The following is a 4,780-nucleotide window of genomic DNA, read 5'->3' as shown; positions in this document are numbered from 1 at the left end:
TCGCTATATGCCATTCCCTAGTAAGGGACCATGACATTATATTGGGCTTCAAATTTCGGGGAGTTCTGGATCACAGAGTGTTTCAACAATGGCAATGGAGGGATACTGGTATGGGATACCAATGACAGGTGATATATGACTGACAGGGAGCTGTACAGAACATATCTCCAGGGTGCATGGTAATGTTTGGATATACTCACAGTGGCAACAATTAAAAACCACAGTAGGGGGGGTACTGGGTTCCTGGCCAGTGGTGCTCTGTCGTGGTCCCTAGGGGAGCAGCGACAGTCTCCCAGGTACAGTGGTGGGGACCGGGAGGGAGTGAGGGTTCAACAGTGAGCCCCTGATACTAATGACTATGCTTGTGAGCTGATAAACCCAAAATAATAACAAGGCCTAGAGCAACTTTGTGCCTGGGAATTTCCTTCTGTCAGCCTTCATGTTACTCAAATGTGGCCAGTCTCGAAGCCAAACTCAGCATGTAAATGCAATGCCTTCCCCCCAGCGTGGGACATGACACCCGGGGATGAGCCTCCCTGGCAACGAGGGACCACTATCAACTACCAACTGATGATGCAACTGGAAAATGACCTTATACGGAAGGTTCAATGCGGATCAGCAGAATATCCATGTCTACATAAAATACCATGACTTTAAAATGCTGTTTGACCTAAAGTAAGGGGGAAATGGAAAGGAGAAATGAGTTTATATGGCTACGAGTTTCTAAAAAAGAGTCTGGAGGCTGGCAGAAGGTTTGCCCTCATGCACAACTGAGCAGAGTCAGAGAGACAGATAAAGCAGATACAACCCCCAGATATTGGTTCCTTTGAGGGCTAAAGAGACCCATGGGAGTTATGGTCATGGCCGATGGGGTTAACTACCAGGGCAGATGGCCCCTCTTTGGAAATGGTGTGTATGTGTGATGAATCTGGACTCAGATGGGATCTCCCTTCATAAGACTTTCATGCTAATGTGCTGGAGGTGCAGTTAATGTTGGGGTTTAAGATATATTTAGGGGATTTGAATCTCTGGACTGACAATGTGATAGCCAGATCCTGAGCCTCAACAGACTCCAGCACCTACAATCTGATTTATTGGACTTACCACACTCAGCTAAGATGGAGGTGAAGAAGGACAACCACCACACCATGGAGCCTAGAGTGATTACAACTGAAAATGGGAGGATTGCATCCAGCATCCAGGTGGAATCTGAGCCTCCTCTTGACATAAAGGTGCAATGGACACAACCAATCCAGTGTCCACATAGAAGAGGTGGCATTGGATTGGGAAAAGTGGACATAATGGACAAAGGGTATGGGGAAAGGCAGGAAGAGATGAGAGGTGGAGGCGTCTTCGGGACATGGAGCTGCCCTGGATGGTGCTTCAGAGGTAATCACCGGACATTGTAAATCCTCACAGGGCCTACATGATGGAATAGAGGAGAGTATGGGCCATGATGTGAACCAATGTATATGAGGTGCAGAGGTGCCCAAAGATGTACTTACCAAATCCAATGGATGTGTCATGATGATGGGAACGAGTGTTGTTGGGGGGGGGGGAGAGGGGGGGTGGGGGGGTGGGGTTGAATGGGACCTCACATATATATTTTTAATGTAATATTATTACAAAGTCAATAAAAAATAAAAAAATTAAAAAAAAAAAAAAAAAGAAAGATAAAAAAAAAAAAAAAAAAATCAAGTGGAAATCCTGGAGGTAAAATGTACAGTAACTGAAATGGAAAATTCACTAGATGGACTCAACAGTAGATGTAAGCTGGCAAAAGAAAGAATCAACAAACATAAAGAAAGATCAATAAAAGATCTCTGGAGAACAGATTGTAAAGAGAATGAAGAAAAATGAATAGACTTCAAAAAAATGTGGGACACCATTAAGTACACCAACATATGTATAATGGGAGTTCTAGAAGAAGAAGAGAGAAAGAAAGAAGACAAATTATTCAAAGAAATAACACCAGAAATTCCCCAAATTTGATGAGTAACATTAATCTACATATCCAAGAAATTCAAAGAACTACAAGTAGGATAAATGTAAAGAAAACCACCTGTATTTCAAGATGAATCAGCAGGTTCCTCTGGGCCTCTGATGCAAAGTACCAGAAATTTGTTGGTTTTTATAAAGGGTATTTATTTGTGGTAAAAGCTCACAGTTACAAGGTCCTAAAGAGTACAATTTACAGCTGCTTTCTCACCAAGGTCAGTTATAATGCATTGAAGCAAATTGGTGGGTGATCTCTGGCTGGTCTCTCCTTCCTTCTTCCACTTAAGGGTCATGGGTCCAACTTCTTCCCATCTCAGCTGTTGGCTGGCATAGGGCTTGTCTCTCAGGGTTTTCTATATGTCTGGCAGAGGGCTTATTTCTTTCCAGGCTTTCTCAGCTGCTCAGCTGCTTAGCTGCAAGCTATCAGGTGAATGACTCAGCTCTCCCTGGGGCTTTAGCTGTTTGAGTCTTCTTTCTATCACATGGCAGGACTGAAATGAACAAGTTCTTTCCTCTTCTGTGTATATGGAGCTCTCTCTCTTCCTGTGTGTCTTCTTGAATGAGTGTCCATTTATATCAGCCCACCAAGGGGGCAAGGACATAATCTGAGTCATGTGCTTCTGATTAATTAAAACCCTATTCAAGACATGTCAGCTGAATCTAATGCACTCAAAGGGTATCACACCTAGAGGAAAAGGCCGGTTTACAAACATAATCTTTCTCTTTTGTGGGAATCATAAATAATATCAAACTGCTGAACTCCACCCTCTGAATCTCAAAAAAGACATTACAATATTTTTTTAAAGACTTAAATCCTTTCCAGTTAGAAATGTTAAGTACAAAATCACATCAGTTTTATAGACAGACAGTTTGTCTTGGGGCAAAGTCCTCTCTGGCTGTAGACATGCGAAAGTTACAAAACAATTTATCTGGTTCCACTATACAAAGGGACAGACATAGGATAAACCTTTGCATTACCACAAGGAGATTTTGGGAGGGAAATATACATCACTGGTTTCCAACAGTTCCTTAAACCTGTAGGGCATAATTTCAAAGTCTGAGAGTCATTCTTAAGATGATGGTTTCTTCTCCTTGGGGCCTCATGGGGACTCACCCTTTCCACAGACTTGTCTAATGGCCATTTTCTTGGTTCCACCCTCATCAAGCATCTGGGTGGCAACTGAGCTCCAGACCTCACCCTCCAAGAGCATTGGAGTGATGTCCACACGTTCCCCAATCTCTGGGGCACAGTCTCAACCTTCTTAGTACAGTGAGGTGGTGACAACACTCTCCCTAGTCTCTGGCATACAGACCTAACCTTCTCAGACAGTGTTATAGCAAACTGACCTTCCCTAATCCATGGGGAACAGGTCAACCCCTCTCAGAGCTCTGGGGTGGTGACCTCACTCTACCCAGCCCTTGGGGAATGTGCTCAACCCTCTTTGTAGCATGGGGAGGCAAAATTTGCCCTGAACAGCATGCTGGAGCATCTACCCTCTTCAAATGCTGGGGCAAACTCACCCTCTCCATATACATGGGTGGAGTTCCTCTCTCAGCCCAAGGAGATGCCTTAATTCCAGACCTCAGTTTCCATTGTTTTCCTCTTAGAGCTGTTTTCCCTTCCGTCTCTCCCTTCTCTGTCCCTTTAGCCTAGGCTGAGTGTGGTTTTGTACATGCAGATCTCACAAAAAGCTTGTCGGTTTAGTATGCAGGAAGCAGGGGTCTAAAGCATCAGGCAGTAAGGCTTTCCACAAGTCCTTCCTGGATAATTGCATTTTCAATCCTGACTTACAAGTTACAAGTTTAATTAATCCTCAAATGTGACACTAAACATTCACGGTTGATTTCCAGAGGCTTGAAACTTCCAGAATCAGTCTTGTTTCTTTGTGCCCAACCATCCAGTTATTAGCTTAACTCTTTCTTCTAACATTTTGCTATAAGCTGCAAGGAGAAGCCAGGCTGCGTTTTCCACATTTAGTTTGGAAATCTCCTTAGCTAAATGTCCAAGCTCATAACTTTCAAATTTTGCCTTCCATATAACATCAGGAGTGAATCTTGCTAAGTTCTCTGCAACTTTGAAACACAGATCACCTTTCTTCCAGTTTCCAAAAATAGTTTCATCATTTCCTCCTAAGGCCTTATCAGCAATAACTTTAGGCTCCATATTCCTACCAACAGTCTCTTCAAAGCAATCTAGGCCTTTTCTATCAAGCATCCCACAATCCCTCCAAAGAAATACTCCTTACCCATTTATAAAACCATTCCAGCATTTTCAGTAATTACAAAAGCATGACCCCGCTCCCAGTACCAAATTCTGTATTAGCTGCTCTGTTCTCTTCACAAGGTCAGGTGAATGGCTCATCTCACTTCCTGGGGCTGCAGGATGAAAGTTCTTTCTTCTTCCGTGTGTATGTAGATCTCTCTCTTCCTGTATGTCTTCTTGAATAAGTGTCCATTTATATCAGCCCACCAAGGGCTAAGCCATGCTCTTCTGACCTGGTTGAATCTAAGCCCTAATCTTAAGAGGTAATTTAATCAAGACATGTCAGCTGAATCTAATGCATTCAGAGAGTATCTGGCCAGAGAAACAGGCCAGTTTACAAGCATAATCTTTCTTTTTTGAAGGGATTCATAAATAATATCAAACCGTCACAAATACCTTGCCCTCCGGTGCTTCATCTTACCTTGGATGTGTTAGGAATGGGAGGAGCTACATCTTTCTTGAGTCCTGTCAACCTGATACCATGCAGGGCTTGAGCCTATGGGACCTGTTAGCACAGCT

This window comes from Dasypus novemcinctus, chromosome 17, assembly GCF_030445035.2.
Source record: "Dasypus novemcinctus isolate mDasNov1 chromosome 17, mDasNov1.1.hap2, whole genome shotgun sequence".
Taxonomy (NCBI): domain Eukaryota; kingdom Metazoa; phylum Chordata; class Mammalia; order Cingulata; family Dasypodidae; genus Dasypus; species Dasypus novemcinctus.
This window is presented reverse-complemented; position numbering follows the sequence as displayed.